Raw genomic sequence first — 21,005 nt, forward strand, 5'->3', positions numbered from 1 at the left:
TCTTTGCTCCCTAATTCAAAAGAACAGCCGAATAAATTTGAAAGGAAGGAGGATAAAGCCAACCCTGAGGATAAGAAACATGTCAGCTTGTCAAAATCTTTTAACAATTGGTTACAAGCTTTTTCGATTTATTCTGCTGTTCTTGGGGAAAAGTTTCCACATCTCTGTAGTGGGTTATTCCAGCATATAGACATAATACTGGAAGCCTTCCGTAATTTTGGCGGCTCAGCCTGGCTTAGATATGATGAGGCTTTCAGGCAGAAGCTGACTGTATATCCAAATCTCAAATGGGGGGCTAAAGACGTGGGGCTCTGGCTTAATCTGATGCTCCCTCAAAGGCATTCCTTCTCTAGGCAAATTGCTAATGATCTAAATAAAAAAGGAGTTTGCTTTGCATTCAATGAAACATCTTGCAAGTGGCTTCAAAATTGCAGGTTTCGGCATGAATGCTCCTTCTGCGGAGGATCACATCCCATGTCTAAATGTTTCAAAAAACAGTCTCGGTCACAGCAGAATTCTGGAAAAGAAAATAATTTTAAAATCCATGACTCCAGTGAATCTGGAAAAAATGTTACCGTGGCTAGAAATATACCCAGACCAGGAGAGTAAGGTTTTGTTATACCAAGGTCTTCTCAATGGGTTTTATATCCCCCATTTTTTGGGTTCGGGTTGTATTATAGTTGGTAATTTACCTTCTATTAATCACTTTAAAGATGTAGTAAGAGTAAAATTAAGTAAGGAATTGGAATTAGACCGTATTGCTCGTCCTTTTGATTTCCCTCCATTTGAAAATTTTCGAATTTCCCCTCTGGGAATTGTCCCTAAAAAGGAATCTGGTTCCTTTAGACTCATCCACCATTTATCATACCCTCAGAGTTCTTCTCTAAATGATGAGGATGATAAATCTGTAGCCTCTGTCAAATATTCTTCTTTTGATATGGCGGTGGATGTTCTTAAAAAATTTGGTCACAATGCCTTAATGACAAAATCTGACATAAAATCTGCTTTTAGATTGCTTCCTGTTAACCCTTCTGGTTTTAATTCTTTGGGTTTTTATTTTGATAACAAGTTCTTTTTTGTCTTTTTTGACAAATGCTTGCCTATGGGCTTTTCCCTTTCTTCTTTTTACTTCGAATCATTTTCTTCTTTTTTACAATGGGTAGTGGAATACGAATATAAGGAGGGAGGTGTCCTACACTACCTGGATGATTTTTTATTTATTGGTCCCCCAAAATCCCAGGTTTGCCTAGATTTACTTAACAAATTTATTTCTATTTGTAATAATTTTGGAGTTCCTATTGCGTATGAGAAAACAGTTTATCCTTCTTTATCCTTGGAATTCCTTGGTATAAAAATAAGGTAAAGAATATTTATACCGTGTTAGCCAGTAGATAGAACAATATTGGAATCTGAGAGTCCTCAGTGGTTGATACCTTTTAATGGCTAACTGAAAAGATGGTAAACATAGTAAGCTTTCGAGACAGCTCAGGTCTCTTCTTCAGGCTAATAATGACACCAAATCTGAAAACACAATCGAACTGGTCCTACTAAAACTCTGGATAAAATCGAACTGTGCAGTGACATGGAGGATTACTTCAGGAGACTACGCCTAAGGGAATTTTTCAGCGACAGAGAGTATTCCGAAACCAACTGGGCCGAAGGAAGAAAGATCCTGGCAACCAAGAAAAGGTCAGACTTTACACCTGATCCTAATCGTAACTCCTATTTGGATAACTATATAGACACTTTCAGACATTTGGTAAAATCCACCATTCTAGATAAACACAAGAGTCAACCATCCAACATCAATGTCCAGGAGAGAAGGGCCATACAATCTTTGAAAACCAACAAAGAAATCGTCATTAAACCTGCAGACAAGGGTGGTGCAATAGTGATGATGAACAAATCAGACTACCTGAAGGAAGCAAACAGACAACTGATGGACACACACTACTACAAGAGATTGGAGTCTGACCCCACACAGGACTATCACAAGGAACTAAACAAGCTGGTTTCTGGTCTACCTGACATATCCTTAAAAGCTGGTGACCTGATACCAGAAAGTCCAAGAACAGGCACGTTTTACATGCTTCCCAAAATCCACAAATCAGGAAATCCAGGAAGACCAATCATTTCATGTGTGGGCACCCTCACCGAACAAATTTCTGGATGGGTAGAGGGTGTTCTCAAACCCCTGGTAAAAGAGACACCCAGCTGCATTCAGGACACAACTGACCTATTGAATAAACTGTCAGCAATAGGTCCTCTACCAGAAGGAACCATCCTCGCCACCATGGATGTGGAATCTCTGTACAGTAATATCCCACACGAGGATGGATTGAATGCCTGCAAAACCTTCCTGGAAAACACAGGAATTGATGCTGACTCTGTGGTGAAACTTACTAAATTCATCCTTACCCACAACTACTTCACGTTTGATGACAACATATATGTACAGGAGACCGGCACAGCAATGGGAAGCAAAATGGCACCACAATATGCAAATCTTTTCATGGCCAAGCTTGAAGGCGACTTTTTATCCTCTTGTCCTATCAGACCTCAGGCCTACTACCGCTATATCGATGACATTTTAATTATCTGGACGGAGTCTGAACAGCAGCTGAAGACGTTCCATGAACACTTTAATCAGTTTCATCCCACCATCAACTTAACACTCAACTACTCACGCACTGAAATCAGCTTTCTGGATACCATCATCAAACTACGAAACAATGACATAGAGACATCTCTGTACCGGAAACCAATTGACTGTCCAACATACCTCCGATGGGACAGTTTCCATCCAAAGCACATAAAAAACTCTATTGTGTATAGCCAGGCTATCAGATACAATCGGATATGTTCCAACCCTACTGATAGAGACAATCACCTTGAGGACCTCAGAAAGACTTTTTTGAACCAGGGCTACCATCCAAGAGCAATTGAGAACCAGATTACAAGAGCCACCAGAAAATCAAGGAATCATCTCCTACTTTACAAAACTAGAGAAGACAACAACCGGGTTCCTCTCGTAGTCACCTACAACCCTAGTCTGGAGGTGCTAAGAGGAGCTGCACGGAAACTGCAACCACTCCTACAAAAAGATGCCCTACTAAAATCAATATTTCCGGATCCCCCACTCTTGTGTTCTAGACAACCTCCGAATCTAAAGAGCATCATTGTCAGAAGTGCCCTGTCCTCTCCAGCAGTTACAGGAACCTTTCCCTGCAACCAGAACAGGTGCAAAACCTGTCCATCTATAATGACAACGGACAAGATAAAGATTCCTGGGACAGATCAGGACTACAAGATCCCAGGTAACTTCAGTTGCATCACAAGCAATGTGGTGTATTTAATTATATGTACCAAATGTCCAACAGGTCTGGTGATGTGCATCTCTGTAATGAGGAGGGGTGTTGACTAATGACATCAACACCCTACTGTATATAAGGTGTGCTTAATTATTAGGCAACTTCCTTTCCTTTGGCAAAATGGGTCAGAAGAGAGATTTGACTGGCTCTGAAAAGTCCAAAATTCTGAGATGTCTTGCAGAGGGATGCAGCAATCTTGAAATTTCCAAACTTTTGAAGCATGATCACCGAACAATCTAGTGTTTCATGGCAAATAGCCAACAGGGTCGTAAGAAGCGTGTTGGCCAAAAACGGCGCAAAATAACTGCCCATGAATTGAGGAAAATCAAGCGTGAAGCTGTCAAGATGCCATTCGCCACCAGTTTTACCATATTTCAAAGCTGCAACGTTACTTGAGTATCAAAAAGCACAAGGTGTGCGATACTCAGGGACATGGCCAAGGTAAGGAAGGCTGAAAAATGACCACCTTTGAACAAGAAACATAAGATAAAACGTCAAGAATGGGCCAAGAAATATCTTAAGACTGATTTTTCAAAGGTTTTATGGACTGATGAAATGAGAGTGACTCTTGATGGGTCAGATGGATGGGCCAGAGGCTGGATCAGTAAAGGGCAGAGAGCTCCACTCCAACTCAGACGCCAGCAAGGTGGAGGTGGGGTACTGGTATGGGCTGGTATCATCAAAGATGAACTTGTGGGACCTTTTCGGGTTGAGGATGGAGTGAAGCTCAACTCCCAGACCTACTGCCAGTTTCTGGAAGACAACTTCTTCAAGCAGTGGTACAGGAATAAGTCGGTATCGTTCAAGAAAAACATGATTTTCATGCAGGACAATGCTCCATCACATGCATCCAACTACTTCACAGCATGGCTGGCCAGTAAAGGTCTAAAAGAAGAAAAAATAATGACATGGCCCCCTTGTTCACTTGATCTAAACCCCATAGAGAACCTGTGGTCCATCATAAAATGTGAGATCTACAGGGAGGGAAAACAGTACACCTCTCGGAACAGTGTCTGGGAGGCTGTGGTGGCTGCTGCACGCAATGTTGATGGAAAACAGATCAAGCAACTGACAGAATCTATGGATGGAAGGCTGTTGAGTGTCATCATAAAGAAAGGTGGCTATACTGATCACTAATTTTTTTGGCTTTGTTTTTTGCATGTCAGAAATGTTTATTTCTAAATTTTGTGCACTGATTTTGGTTTACCTGGTGAAAATAAACAAGTGAGATGGGATTATATTTGGTTTTTATTAAGTTGCCTAATAATTCGGCACAGTAATAGTTACCTGCACAAACAGATATCCTCCTAAGATAGCCAAATCTAAAAAAAAAACACTCCAACTTCCAAAAATATTAAGCTTGGATATTTATGAGTCTTTTGGGTTGATTGAGAACATAGTTGTTGATCAATAATAAAAATAATCCTCTAAAATACAATTGCCTAATAATTCTGCACACAGTGTAGATATACTCTAATAAAGGAGGAAAGAGAAGAGAACAATAGAATACACAATACAGAATTAAAATCACATAAAATACAAATCCCCCTTGGAAACACCTCCCTCACTTCTATCAAAAGGAAGAGGTGTTAAGATGAAGATACAGGGTCAGCTGCTAAGGTCATAAAAAGGAGGAGAAACTCAGGGACTCGTTGAGGCCATTGGGTGTCATTGTGCCCAATCGCATAATCCATTGTGCCTCCCTCTGGGCGAGCGCTTTTTTAATGTTACCCCCCCGAATCCCCATATGTATCACATCGATACCACGCACCATCAAGGAGCGAGGGTTACAATTATGTTTGGTCCTAAAGTGACGTGGGACAGTCTTAAGTAGTGTTGGATCTTCTGCTGAACTGGCTGCCCCAATGTCTCTTACGTGCTCACGTATACATACCCGCAGTTCCCTAGAGGTCAAACCGACATAGATTAAAGGGCAACTGCAGGTAGCGTAATAGATGACACCCGTCGTGCCACATGATATGTGATGTCTAATGTCGAATGATCTATTACCATCTGCAAAGCAGAAGCTGGTGCATCGAAGGACATTGGGGCAAGCCACACAGTGTCCACACTTAAAACTGCCCAAGCTCGGGCCCTTTGATCCAAAAGGGTGCGGTACCGGTGATACATAATGGCTATTGACAAGAATATCTCCGAGACTGAGGCATCTCCTGGGTGTCATGGATGGAAAATCCCTGAGGCATCCCCTCAGGGAGCGCTCCGTCATCAAGATGTCCCAATGTTTATTTAAAATGGTTTTCATATTAGACCATTCGTGGTTATAGGTAGAGATAAAGCGAATCATCTCCTCCCCCTCTACTGAGGGTTTCTTAGGATGGAGGAGAGAAATGCGGGGGGTCATCCTTGCCCTGTTATATCCCCTTTTAATGCATCTCTGACTGTAACCACGCTGTGTGAAACGATATTTCAGGTCTTGTGCCCGACGTTCAACATTTTGTTCTGTGAGCAGATCTGCCTCATCCTTAGGAACTGTCCAATCGGGACAGCCCTAATGGTTGCTGGACTATGGGCAGACCCAGCGTGAATCAGCGAGTTGACAGCAGTGGGTTTCCTGAAAACATCTGTCTGGATACTCCCATTGGTGTCAACATTAAGGGAGATGTCCAGGAAGTCCACTCTTTTGGTATCAAAGACATATGTCAACCTTATATTATACCGATTCACGCTGTGAGAGTCCATGAACTCCCCAAGCTGCTGTGCCGAACCCCACCACAAAAACAAAATGTCGTCAATGTATCTGAGCCAGCACAGCACATGGCTGGCGACTGGCACACCCTCCCCTCCAAAAATCTCTCTTTCCCACTGCCCAAGGAAGAGGTTGGCATAGGAGGGCGCATAGGCCGCCCCTATGGCTGTGCCACGCTTTTGAAGGTAGAAAAAATGCTTGAAGACAAAGAAGTTGTGGGTCAGGAGAAACTCCAAAAGCTCTAGGATGAGTTCACACATGGGGCTGTCCAGGTTGGAGGCCCCAGGAAAAGGCGGACCGCGTTTAGACCATCTGTATGGTCAATGCTAGTATATAGACTCTCTACGTCAGCAGAGACGAGGAAAGTTCCTTTATCCACAAAGACCCCGTCGACCCTGGTAAGGAGGTCCGTCGTGTCCTTCACATACGAGGGTAAAGTTGCCACCATTGGTTTCAGGTAGTGGTCGATAAACTTGCATATGGGTTCGCAAAGACCCCCAATGCCGGACACGATCGGACGTCCCGGTGGGTCAACGGGGTCCTTGTGTATTTTTGGTAACAGGTAAAAGGTCGGGATCCTGGGGAAGGCAACCATCAATCCCTCCAAAACCTTCTTAGGTATGATTGCATCCTCAAAGGCCCGCGTCAGAATGCCCTGAAGTTGTAGTGAGAAGGAGGCTAAGGAACAGGACGTTAGTTTGGTATATGTATGTGGGTCCCTCAATTGCCGGAATACCTCACGTTCGTATTTCTGGCTAGGCCAGATCACGATATTGCCCCCCTTGTCCGCTGCCTTAATAACTACGTCACTGATTGTTTGTAGTTGTTGTAACGCCTGGCGTTCTCTATGTGTCAGATTATCAAATCTACGTTTCGTCGATAGCTTCATAAAATCCTCAGTGACAAGTCTAGTAAAAATATCCACCGCTGGTCAAAGGGACAAGGGGGGAACCTCGTAGATCTGGGCATAATTGATTGAGGGAACCCACCTGGCGGAAGACTGTTTTGTTCATCTGATAGTTCCTCCAGACATCTCAAGGCCTCCTCCTCAGCCACCACAGTACCTGGAATAGCAGAACCCTTGTGGTGCAATTTTTTCAAAATGAGTTTGCGGGAAAAGAGATGTAAATCCTTTATCGCTGAAAAAGAATTAAAGGCGTTAGTAGGAGAGAAAGACAGCCCCCTCCCCAGGATCTTGACCTGTGCTTTAGTCAATATGTGGGAGGACAAATTGATTACCTGGAGCCCTCCCTGAGAGGAGACAGCAGGGCCAACCATCGTTGGACCTTTGGTCTTGTTAGCCTGTCTGGTCTGCATCTTACTGAGGACAGTAGGTGTTGTCAAACGAGAGCCCTGTGAAATAATAGGATGGACCTCCTCTTGGGACATATTAGATTGTGCCGACCTGGATCTTGATCTTGAGATCGACACATTACGATATTTGGATCGAGAACGATCAGGTTGGCCCCTCCATCTATAAACTCGTTGGTTCTGCTTATCCCAGGTATCTCTCTGAAATTTCTTTGCTTTATTAGCTTGAATATCGTGGGCCCCCTTTTGTAATTCAACATCAATATCCTCATTCATCTTTTTAAGCGACTCATTAGACAGTCCATTTTTAAGAATAATTTGGAGACCCTCAATCTCAGATTCAATTTCCTGTACGGAGGCAGCATTCATATCTCTTAGCAGGGTTAAAAAACCTTTTGAGCAAGCGTCAGATAACTCCTCCCAACGGCTCTTAAATGATTCATCAGAAATTGGGAAAGAGGGAAATACTTGCACTCGAAGACCCCTTGGAATCAGCCCCCTCTGTAGGTATTTTTCTAGGAACGCATGGTTCCACCAGACCTTAGTAGGCTTCCTCAGAAGCTCTTTAAACTTAATAGCAGCTTCCTGTACATCTCTGTCTCCCCCGGACTCAACCTCACCACTGTCCTTTAAAGCGTCATCAAGTAGAGAGAGCCACGTGCTGTCATGTGCTCTAAAGTCCATGATAGTATTGGCAGAAACTGTGAAAAACACAGATATAAAGATTAAATAACAACAGAGAATTGCCATAAATAACAATTTATGAGAAAAAGGAGTGGTCAGTACCCTGTGGGGTAAACAGAATTCTGTCCACATGCCAGCTGAGCAAAAAGACTTGTTGAGAAAAGGAGTACAGCACAGCAAATTTTTTTGCATACAAATAACAATGTTTTATTAGTATAAAACATACAATATAGATAAGTTACATACAAGGAGGTAGTGGGGGATGGTGTAATGCATCACGGTAGAGTAGATAAAATTTGTAAATTCATAGTATTAAGAGGCGACACAATTGCACAATGCCCATAAAGGCCACACTATAAGTCTTAGATTGTAAACCAATCAACATCAGAGCAACGGGCTATGGTCACAATACATGCCATAAATGCCCCAAAATATTAATGGAAAGATCCAACCTCCCCTATAGCCACATAAGAGATGAAAGTGATAGTCACATAGTGATTACTAGAAGTCATAGCCTATGGCTCATACAGACCCACATATCAAAAACTAGAAGTGGCATAAGGAGAGGTAACCTACCTAAGAAACACCACTGGTCACAAGGGGAGCATGGAAGTGAGGAGAAGGGTTGCCCAACGCACGTTTCGCGGCGTCCCAAGCCGCTTTCTCAAGGGCAAAGAGTGCATGTTGGAGGTGACCCATGGTCTCTCTATATACCCTCAGTGGCGCCTGGGGATCCGGTCATGTGGCCAGCGCGGCGCGCACCCGGAAGTGGCCAGCTAAAGCCGGGGGCGCGCCGCAGGGACCACGCAATAGTGGAGATAGTGACGCCAGTAATGGCGCATGCGCGCGGCGGTAAGAACATGCCGCGCGCGGCGGTAAGAACATGCCGCGCGCGTGCCCCAGCCGTCAGACCGCCCACCGCGCATGCGCAGGAAAGGAAGATCCCACACAGGCGCAGGGCGGCCGAAAGACGGCCAGGCGCATGCGCGCCGCATCCACACCGCACGCACACGCACGGCGTACCTGGGCCCACAACAGGTAGAATCAAATAATAACAAACAGCCCTATCAGATGGAGGGTGGGATGTGGATGGAAGGAAGCAGAGGTTAAAAGAATAGGAGGGGAGAGAGGGCCATAATCAAAAAGAAAGAAAGAGACAAGATGACTAAAGTATAAAAAACAATCAAATAAATCTGGCACATAGAATAACATGTATATCTAGAGCACGTCATCTTGTCTTGTAAGCCCATGTCCCATAGCAACCTCCAATCCGGTGTAGGCATCCAAATTCCACCATTATCCATAATGGGCAGGGGTCATGAAAGATTTTTATCTGGGGTATATAGATATACTCTAATAAAGGAGGAAAGAGAAGAGAACAATAAAATACACAATACAGAATTAAAATCACATAAAATACAAATCCCCCTTGGAAACACCTCCCTCACTTCTATCAAAAGGAAGAGGTGTTAAGATGAAGATGTACAGGGTCAGTTTTCCCGCAAACTCATATTGAAAAAATTGCACCACAAGGGTTCTGCTATTCCAGGTACTGTGGTGGCTGAGGAGGAGGCCTTGAGATGTCTGGAGGAACTATCGGATGAACAAAACAGTCTTCCGCCAGGTGGGTTCCCTCAATCAATTATGCCCAGATCTACGAGGTTCCCCCCTTGTCCCTTTGCCCAGCGGTGGATATTTTTACTAGACTTGTCACTGAGGATTTTATGAAGCTATCGACGAAATGTAGATTTGATAATCTGACACATAGAGAACGCCAGGCGTTACAACAACTACAAACAATCAGTGATGTAGTTATTAAGGCGGCGGACAAGGGGGGCAATATCGTGATCTGGCCTAGCTAGAAATACAAACGTGAGGTATTCCGGCAATTGAGGGACCCACATACATATACCAAACTAATGTCCTGTCCCTTGGCCTCCTTCTCACTACAACTTCAGGGCATTCTGACGCGGGCCTTTGAGGATGCAATCATACCTAAGAAGGTTTTGGAGGGATTGACGGTTGCCTTCCCCAGGATCCTGACCTTTTACCTGTTACCAAAAATCCACAAGGACCCCGTTGACCCACCGGGTCGTCCAATCGTGTCCGGCATTGGGGGTCTTTGCGAACCCATATGCAATTTTATCGACCACTACTTGAAACCAATGGTGGCAACTTTACCGTCGTATGTGAAGGACACGACGGAGGTCCTTACCAGGGTCGACGGGGTCTTTGTGGATGAAGGAACTTTCCTCGTCACTGCTGACGTAGAGAGCCTATATACTAGCATTGACCATACAGATGGTCTAAACGCGGTCCGCCTTTTCCTGGGGGCCTCCAACATGGACAGCCCCATGTGTGAGATCATCCTAGAGCTGCTGAAGTTTGTCCTGACCCACAACTTCTTTGACTTCAAGGATTTTTTCTACCTTCAAAAGTGTGGCACAGCCATGGGGGCGGCCTGCGCGCCCTCCTATGCCAACCTCGTCCTTGGGCAGTGGGAAAGAGAGATTTTTGGAGGGGAGGGTGTGCCGGCCGCCAGCCATGTGCTGTGCTGGCTCAGATACATTGACAACATTTTGTTTTTGTGGCGGGGCTCGGCCCAGCAGCTTGGGGAGTTCATGGATACTCTCAGCGTGAATCAGTATAATATAAGGTTGACAACATATGTCTTTGATACCAAAAGAGTGGTCTTCCTGGATATCTCCCTTAATGTTGACACCAATGGGAGTATCCAGACAGATGTTTTCAGGAAACCCACTGCTGTCAACTCGCTGATTCACGCTTGGTCTGCCCATAGTCCAGCAACCATTGGGGCTGTCCCGGTTGGACAGTTCCTAAGGATGAGGCGGATCTGCTCCACAGAACAAAATGTTGAACGTCAGGCACAAGACCTGAAATATCGTTTCACACAGCGTGGTTACAGTCAGAGATGCATTGAAAGGGGATATAGCAGGGCAAGGATGACCCCCCCGCATTTCTCTCCTCCATCCTAAGAAACCCTCAGTAGTACCTATAACCACGAATGGTCTAATATGAGAACCATTTTAAATAAACATTGGGACATCTTGATGACGGAGCCCTCCCTGAGGGGATGCCTCAGGGATTTTCCATCCACGACACCCAGGAGATGCCGCAGTCTCGGAGATATTCTTGTCAATAGCCATTATGCATCACCGGTACCGCGCCCTTTTGGATCAAAGGGCCCGAGTTTGGGCAGCTTTAAATGTGGACACTGTGTGGCTTGCCCCAATGTCCTTCGATGCACCAGCTTCTGTTCTGCAGATGGTAATAGATCATTCGACATTAGACATCACATATCATGTGGCACGACAGGTGTCATCTATTACACTACCTGCAGTTGCCCTCTAATCTATGTCGGTTTGACCTCTAGGGAACTGCGGGTACGTATACGTGAGCACGTAAGAGACATTGGGGCAGCCAGTTCAGCAGAAGATCCAACACTACTTAAGACTGTCCCACGTCACTTTAGGACCAAACATAATTGTAACCCTCGCTCCTTGATGGTGCGTGGTATCGTTGTGATACATATGGGGATTCGGGGGGGGGTAACATTAGAAAAGCGCTCGCCCAGAGGGAGGCACAATGGATTATGCGATTGGGCACAATGACACCCAATGGCCTCAACGAGTCCCTGAGTTTCTCCTCCTTTTTATGACCTTGGCAGCTGACCCTGTACATCTTCATCTTAACACCTCTTCCTTTTGATAGACGTGAGGGAGGTGTTTCCAAAGGGGATTTGTATTTTATGTGATTTTAATTCTGTATTGTGTATTTTATTGTTCTCTTCTCTTTCCTCCTTTATTAGAGTATATCTATATACCCCAGATAAAAATCTTTCATGACCCCTGCCCATGAGCTTACAAGACAAGATGACGTGCTCTAGATATACATGTTATTCTATGTGCCAGATTTATTTGATTCAATGTTTTTTTTTATAAGTTTTATCTATTTATTAACTTGAATAAATCTTCTGAAGAAGTAAATCCTTTTTTTGGATAATTATTCCTTGTGACCCTGGGAGCGCTCAATTGGCTGGATACATACTCTGAGATTTATTTGATTGTTTTTTATACTTTAGTCATCTTGTCTCTTTCTTTCTTTTTGATTATGGCCCTCTCTCCCCTCCTATTCTTTTAACCTCTGCTTCTTCCATCCACATCCCACCCTCCATCTGATAAGGCTGTTTGTTATTATCTGATTCTACCTGTTGTGAGCCCAGGTATTCCGTGCGTGTGCGTGCGGTGGGGATGCGGCGCCCGTGCGCCTGGCCGTCTTTCGGCCGCCCTGCGCCTGTGTGGGATCTTCCTTTCCTGCGCATGCGCGGTTGGCGGTCTGACAGCTGGGGTGCACGCGCGGCGTGTTCTTACCGCCGTGCGCATGCGCCATTACTGGCGTCACTATCTCCACTATCGCATGGTCCCTGTGGCATGCCCCCGGCTTTAGCTGGCCACTTCCGGGTGCGCGCCGCGTGACCGGATCCCCAGGCGCCACTGAGGGTATATAGAAAGACCATGGGTCACCTCCAACATACACTCTTTGCCCTTGAGAAAGCGGCTTGGGATGCCGCGAAACGTGCGTTGGGCAACCCTTCTCCTCACTTCCATGCTCCCCTTGTGACCAGTGGTGTTTCTTAGGTAGGTTACCTCTCCTTATGCCACATCTAGTTTTTGATATGTGGGTCTGTATGAGCCATAGGCTATGACTTCTAGTACTCACCATGTGACTATCACTTTCATCTCTTATGTGGCTATAGGGGAGGTTGGATCTTTCCATTAATATTTTGGGGCATTTATGGCATGTATTGTGACCATAGCCCGTTGCTCTGATGTTGATTGGTTTACAATCTAAAACTTATAGTGTGGCCTTTATGGGCATTGTGCAATTGTGTCGCCTCTTAATACTATGAATTTACAAATTTTATCTACCCTACCGTGATACATTACACCATCCGGCACTACCTCCTTGTATGTAACTTATCTATATTGTGTGTTTTATATTAATAAAACATTGTTATTTGTATGCAAAAAATTCTGCTGTGCTATACTCCTTTTCCAAACATGGAATGCAGCCTTCCTCCTGAAAAAATCTCGGGTATGTGTAAGACAATTCTCAATTTTCTTTCCAGAGATAAACTTACTTTAAAGGAGCTTCAATCTTTATTAGGTATGTTAAATTTTGCTCTAAGGATCATACCCATGGCAAGAGTTTTTTCAAGGAGCTTGTATGATGCCACAAAAGGCTTTAGTGCGCCTGGATCTCATATTAGATTGGGAGCTGACATAAAAAATGATCTTCAAATATGGCGTGAGTTCTTATTGGATTTCAAAGGTAAGTCATGTTGGCAATACTCTTTTGTCTCTTCCGATTCTTTATCTTTGTTTTTCTCAATTGACCAAACCACGGGTTATGGGATACTATTTTCTTCTCATTGGTCATCTCAAAATTGGCCTGATTCCTGGGTTTTAAAGAATATAACCAAGAATTTAACAGTACTTTAATTTTTTTCAGTCCTGCTTTCTATGATTTTTTGGGGACCATTATTGAAGGATAAGAGAATTTTGGTGTTGCTAAAAACCAGGCCTCGGTTTTTTCCATCAACACTTTGTCTTAAAAAAATACATGGGTTGCGAGGATTGTCAGAAAACTTGTTCTGAATTGTTTAAAGTACAACATTTGGTTGAAAGCTGGTTTATTGCACAATAAGACTAATTTTATCGCTAATATTCTTTGTCATCGCCAGTTAATAGAATTTCGCAAACTGGTGCCGGATGCAGATATGGAAAGAGTACCATGTCCACAACATCTTTGGGACACAATTTGGGAATGATTCCTTATTTTATTCAAAAATCCCTAGCTGATAGAACATGGACTGATTATTCAGTTGCATGGCAGCAATGGATTTTATTTTACCAAACATATAACTATGACTATACTGAAGCTCGCTCAGAACCCGCTTTAAAGTTTGCAGATTCTCTGGTTAGTAAGGGTCTGTCTTTTTCAGCAGTATCAAAGTATTTAGCCGGAGTTTCATTTTTCTTTAAATTAACAGGTAAACCTTCTTTAACGGGTTTATTCCCGGTGAAGCAATTCATTAAAGGCTTTAAGAAATGTAAAAACAAGCTGGACAATAGACCTCCAATATCGTTTTCTTTATTAAAGGATCTTTGTTAGATTTTGGACTCAGTTTGTATTGATTTTAATGAAGCATGTTTATTTCGTTCAGCTTTTTCCTTAGCTTTCTTTGCTGCTCTCAGGATTGGAGAATTAGTGTCAGCAAAGAAGGCCACACCTTCAGGTTTAATGGTTAATGACATTTCTTTTCAGTATTCGCACTTAATGATATTCATAAGACGATCAAAAACAGATCAAATGGGTAGAGGGGCATCTATTAGATTGAATGCCATATCTGACAACACAATTTGCCCTGTCACGAATGCAAAGAGATGGCTCGACATAAGACCAAAAATCCAGGGTCCATTTTTTATACATTGTAACACCGAACCAGTCACGATTTTTCAATTTAACGCTGTCTTGAAGAAATCCTTAAAATTTTTGGGCAAAGACAATTTAAGGATCTCTTCGCATTCATTTAGAATCAGAGCGGTGTCTGAAGCATCCCGGCTTGGTTTTAGAGATGATAGCATTAAAAAAATTGGGAGATGGGAATCTAGGAGATTTAAGCTGTATGTCCGACCAGATTTATTTGATTATTAATTCTTCAACTTCGTTTTTTAAGTCCTCTGATAGTTTGGATTATTGGACATTCTTTCATTCATTGGGCCGAGAAGAGAGCAAGTCAGCGGTCATACACCGAAAACCTTTCATTTAGTTCAGCCTCAGTCCAAGTTTGGTGGCATAGTATCAGAGAGATGAAGTGGAAGAGTTTATTATCTGAAATGTGAAAATTAGCTATTCAATGGCCCATTCCGAGCTTAGTTATCTTTCACTTAGGTGGTAACGATATTGGAAAAAGCAACACCTTGGATTTACTCGCTTTAATGAGAAAAGACCTTTCCCTTTTAAAAACAGAATTTTACAATTAGGCTTTTGTTTTTTCCGAAATCATTCCTAGACTGTTATGGTCTAAGCCAAACTTAATTTTTATGGACAAGATTCGTAGAAGAATTAATAGGGAGATGGAGACATTTTTGGTACTCTTAAATGTTTTTTCTTACAGGCATTCAGATTTGGAAGGATTTACTCCAGGGTTATATAGAAATGATTTGGTCCATCCTTCAGAAGTTGGTTTAGACATTTTTAATGTAGATTTTCAGACGATAATTGAAAAATGGCTGTGGTGTTTGTGTGACGCCCTCCCTGAGCAAATGGGGGATACTGCGGCCACCAGGGGTTCAGCACTTCCCAGGTAGATCAGGAGCACCTGTCAAGACCCCGTTAGTGTGTTCCTCTCCTTTGTAAGTTCTCCCACTGAGTCTTCTCCTGACTGTGTGTGGTATGAACGTGGTGTAAGGCCGGGTCCCACTGGATAAACGCAGGTTTGAGAGATACAGGTGGCGACTCCGCTCTGTCCGTATCCCCCTGGGATCCTTTTGCCTGTGGAGCCTATCTCCTCTGCTCCCCTCCAAGGCCTTTTTAGAACAGGACCCTGACCGGGTAGAGACACTGGTTAACTCTGACCCGCTCCTCGTCTCAAGGCCAGAGTACGAGGACCGCAAATCTTCAGCCAGCTGCAGACTCTTGTGGACATCCAGGGCATACCACCCACGCTCCCCGTGGTGGCATGTGTAGGACACCAGATCGCCCGGGTAGAGGTTCCGGCCAGGGTGGCCCTGCTCCAGACGCGGCTCGACGTCCCGCCGGTTGACAAAGACGTCCCGGTTGAACTGTGGACTACGAATGAAGCCCCATCCTGCCTCCTGGTGGAAGCGCACGATAAGGCCTTCTTCCCCGGGGCTTGGACGGGTGGCGATTTGGCAGCCTTGGCGCGCACCTCCAGGCGTTCACAGCGGACCCTCTTCTCCCGCCTCTCCTTCTCGAGCTGGAGGAGCTCTTTACGGCAAGTCTCCTCCCGCCTCCGCGCTTCGGACTTGGTTTCCCGGGGGAAGCCCATCAGGTCGCCCCCCCGGTTGTCCCAAGCAAACTCTTCTGCCGGCGGGCAGCGGCAATAGCGGGGGTCGCTGCGGGCCCTCTATTGGTGCGGACCAGTCCGGCTTGGGGCAGGTGTACACCCAAGAGAGTGCTGGGCTTTTTGGACCGGGAGTCGGGAGGCATAGCAGACTTCCGGGAGTGGCGGTGGCTTGGGCCTCGGCCACCGGAGTCAGGAGTTGCTACCAAACGATGGCGCCCGGGGACGGGGGTGACGGCAGGAGATCTAGGAGGGCTTCGGTGCGTCCCGCGCCCGGGATAGGGGTTTCATCAATACCCGCTCTTGGGTTGCACAGGGCCTCCTGGGCTTCCTCCGCCTGGGCTGGGGCCTCTATGGTCAGGCGCGACGAGCTCTGGCGGCGGGCCTTGATCTTCCGCAGCACCTCTTCCCTCCATGCATCGGCGGCCAGTCGTTGGGCCTCTTCGACCCTCCGGGTCAGATCCTGCGTTTCACCGTGGAGGAAGTCGGCCTCCTCCGCGGTCAGGTGGATTCCCTCCATAGTGAGGGAGGTGGCAGTTGGTGGGCCAGCGATGGAGGACATCTCCTTGGCTGCGTCCATCTCTGCTGCAGGGTGCGGTCTTCTTCTCCTCCTTCTTTTGGGCGGCTCCAGGGCGGCTGGCTGACGGGCACTCCTTGGGACGTCCCATCCGTCCTGACGGACACTACTATGCGAACAGTCTCTGCTGGAGGGGTCGGTCGGCCCTTTTGGCACCATTGGGGAGCCAGGCCCACAATGGGAGGTCTTAGGTTGCTGTTGTTTTTGCACATAATGGCGTCCATTCTTCTTGGGCGTGGGCACCACATTAAGTGTGTAACCACAGTCTTTTGTGAAAGGCGCACAGTACCCGGTGGCAATGGGGATTAACTTCTTCCGTTGCTGCGGGCACGCAATCCTGACGACTACGCCAAGTTGTAACGCCCTCCCTGAGCAAATGGGGGATACTCGGAGCCGGGCCTTGCAGATGTTGTGGGGGGGGATGCAGTCGTGGCCTAGACCCGTTCCGTGCCCAGGGCTGTCACATGAAAAATGGGCTTTAGGATGAGTGGTTGTTCGACTACGCCACCTGTGGTTTCTGGTGAAGGCCACCAGCGCTGCAACAGTCCTTTGAGGCTAATGTTCTGGCAGCTCGGTTGGTACTACTCCCCACAGGCGGAGTAGGCCTCAGGGCAGTGATTGATGAACTGAGTGGAGGAATGGTGGGTGCAGTGCCACGCAGGAATAAACAAGCGGAGGCGGTGAATGAAGTCATCCGGGTCTTTACTCACTTTAGATCCACTTTCAGCCGCAAAGCTTCTCTCTGCTACACACGGCGTACTGCGGCCACCAGGAAGGGGGGTTCAGCACTTCCCAGGTAGATCAGGAGCACCTGTCAAGACCCCGTTAGTGTGTTCTTCTCCTTTGTAAGTTCTCCCACTGAGTCTTCTCCTGACTGTGTGTGGTATGAACGTGGTGTAAGGCCGGGTCCCACTGGATAGACGCAGGTTTGAGAGATACAGGTGGAGACTCTGCTCCGTCCGTATCCCCCTGGGATCCACTAAGCCTCCGGGCTTTTCTGACTGAGACGTGAAGTGACAAAGTCACATATCGGGGGCCAGTTACCCCTCTTGCAGCAGGAATCCCTCTGGCTAAGCCAAAGTGAAGAATACAGGTGGCGACTCCGCTCCGTCCGTATCCCCCTGGGATCCTTTTGCCTGTGGAGCCTATCTCCTCTGCTCCCCTCCAAGGCCTTCTTAGGTCAGGACCTTGACCGGGTAGAGACCGTGGTTAACTCTGACCCGCTCCTCGTCTCAAGGCCAGAGTACAAGGACCGCAAATCTTCAGCCAGCTGCAGACTCTTGCTGGACCCTGACAGAAGACCCACAATCAAAGACCTTGAACTAAAGATGGCCATAGATTATATATGATACTGTATGTGCTTCCTGTAAGTGTTTCCTCCACCTTCACCCACTACCTGGTTCCCCCTATCTTTGGTTCCCCCTCATCTCCTCTATCCCGGGCCGGGGCAGCACCCTGGTGCATTTAGGCCCCCTACAGGACAGGAGTGGTGTAGTGTTGAGTGGTGAAGTGGGGTTCTGTGAGATGCTCCATCCTTACCTGGAAGAGGAGATACCACACCTCTATCTGAGGTGCAGTACCCCTGTGGCGACTGAACCCTCAGGGGCGCCACATTTGGGGGGGGCCATGCCTCTTTGAGTCATGGCGTTTGGGAAAATCGCCCAGTTACTGGGTGGATTGGATTAATGTGTTGATAATTTTATTGAGTTTTATTGGTTAATAAATTATTCAATTTATTTAATTTATTTAGTTACCCTAAATAAACATCACGGCCATTTTCTTCCAGCTGGTGTTATACGTCGTTATTTCAGGTTATTTACACAAGATGTGTTCTATGTTACCATGGCTACGACGGCCACTAGACTTTACCAAGATAGATTTATTCTTTAGCGGAGTTATCAAAGATTAGGTATATTCAGGAAAACCATCCACAATTGATAACTTGATTATAATTCAACTATTATTTAAACGATGTAACTCCTTTTGCACCGCACTGTATATATCCACTGCTCCACTGGGGCCTTCAGCTCTCTCTTGGGTGTAACCATGGTGACAGAGGAGGGAGTGGCAGCCATTTTAGGAGGAGAGACCTGGAGTGGATGAAGAGCGTCTGGTCCAAGATGGAGAAGAACAAAGTACATATTATTTGATAGATGATAGGTAGATATGGGATAGATAGATAGATAGATAGATAGATAGATAGATAATAGAAACAAGTCATAGAGTGACAGAGGGGAATTATCACATAAAGCCTTACAAATAGTAAATAAGTAAATGTGAACTAATATTCCATGGATAACCCCTTCCCACAATCCGTCATACATGTGTCACCAGTGGGATGTGATTTTGCACAATGGCGCTGAACATGAACATCATTGTAATCGTGTGGCCTCCAATGGGAGTGTGGCTCTGATTGCCATATTTCTCCACCTTGCTAATCATCCATATGATAAACTTATATCATCTATTCATTTTTTTTTTTTTTTATCTTTATTTAACCTAAAGGAGAGACTCCATCACATAGCGATATATGGGATGGCAGCCTCACATACAGTATTAGACATAACTTGTGACATTAGTGCGTACACCGTCATTTTTCACTACATGCTGCAATACTAAGGTAAGGCAGCAGATAGTATAAGCAATCAGACGATCGCAGGTTCAAGTCTCTTGAAGAGAATAAAAAATATATTTTTTAAAAATATACTAATTCTAATCACCCCTCTTTTTCACCATTCAAAATAATAATAATAAAAATATATATATATATATATATATATATATACAGTACAGACCAAAAGTTTGGACACACCTTCTCATTTAAATATTTTCCTGTATTTTCATGACTATGAAAATTGTACATTCACACTGAAGGCATCAAAACTATGAATTAACACATGTGGAATTATATACGTAACAAAAAAGTGTGAAACAACTGAAAATATGTCTTATATTCTAGGTTCTTCAAAGTAGCCACCTTTTGCTTTGATGACTGCTTTGCACACTCTTGGCATTCTCTTGATGAGCTTCAAGAGGTAGTCACCAGAAATGGTTTTCACTTCACAGGTGTGCCCTGTCAGGTTTAATAAGTGGGATTTCTTGCCTTATAAATGGGGTTGGGACCATCAGTTGTGTTGTGCAGAAGTCTGGTGGATACACAGCTGATAGTCCTACTGAATAGACTGTTAGAATTTGTATTATGGCAAGAAAAAAGCAGCTAAGTAAAGAAAAATGAGTGGCCATCATTACTTTAAGAAATTAAAGTGTCCCCAAGTGCAGTAGCAAAAACCATCAAGCGCTACAAAGAAACTGGCTCACATGAGGACCACCCCAGGAAAGGAAGACCAAGAGTCACCTCTGCTTCTGAGGATAAGTTTATCCGAGTCACCAGCCTCAGAAATCGCAGGTTAACAGCAGCTCAGATTAGAGACCAGGTCAATGCCACAGAGAGTTCTAGCATCAGACACATCTCTACAACAACTGTTAAGAGGAGACTTTGTGCAGCAAGCCTTCATGGTAAAATAGCTGCTAGGAAACCACTGCTAAAGACAGGCAACAAGCAGAAGAGACTTGTTTGGGCTAAAGAATACAAGGAACGGACTTTAGACCAGTGGAAATCTGTGCTTTGGTCTGATGAGTCCAAATTTGAGATCTTTGGTTCCAACCACAGTGTCTTTGTGCGACGCAGAAAAGGTGAACGGATGGACTCTACATGCCTGGTTCCCACCATGAAGCATGGAGGAGGAGGTGTGATGGTGTGGGGGTGCTTTGCTGGTGACACTGTTGGGGATTTATTCAAAATTGAAGGCATACTGAACCAGAATGGCTACCACAGCATCTTGCAGCGGCATGCTATTCCATCCGGTTTGCGTTTAGTTGGACCATCATTTATTTTTCAACAGGACAATGACCCCAAACACACCTCCAGGCTGTGTAAGGGCTATTTGACCAAGATGGAGAGTGATGGGGTGCTACGCCAGATGACCTGGCCTCCACAGTTACCAGACCTGAACCCAATCGAGATGGTTTGTGGTGAGCTGGACCGCAGCGTGAAGGCAACAAGTGCTAAGCATCTCTGGGAACTCCTTCAAGATTGTTGGAAGACCATTTCTGGTGACTACCTCTTGAAGCCCATCAAGAGAATGCCAAGAGTGTGCAAAGCAGTCATCAAAGCTAAAGGTGGCTACTTTGAAGAACCTAGAATATAAGACATATTTTCAGTTGTTTCACACTTTTTTGTTAAGT

The sequence above is a fragment of the Phyllobates terribilis genome, unplaced genomic scaffold (genome assembly GCF_046119375.1).
Source record: "Phyllobates terribilis strain yellow unplaced genomic scaffold, ASM4611937v1 Scaffold_11__3_contigs__length_659146591, whole genome shotgun sequence".
NCBI classification, from domain to species: domain Eukaryota; kingdom Metazoa; phylum Chordata; class Amphibia; order Anura; family Dendrobatidae; genus Phyllobates; species Phyllobates terribilis.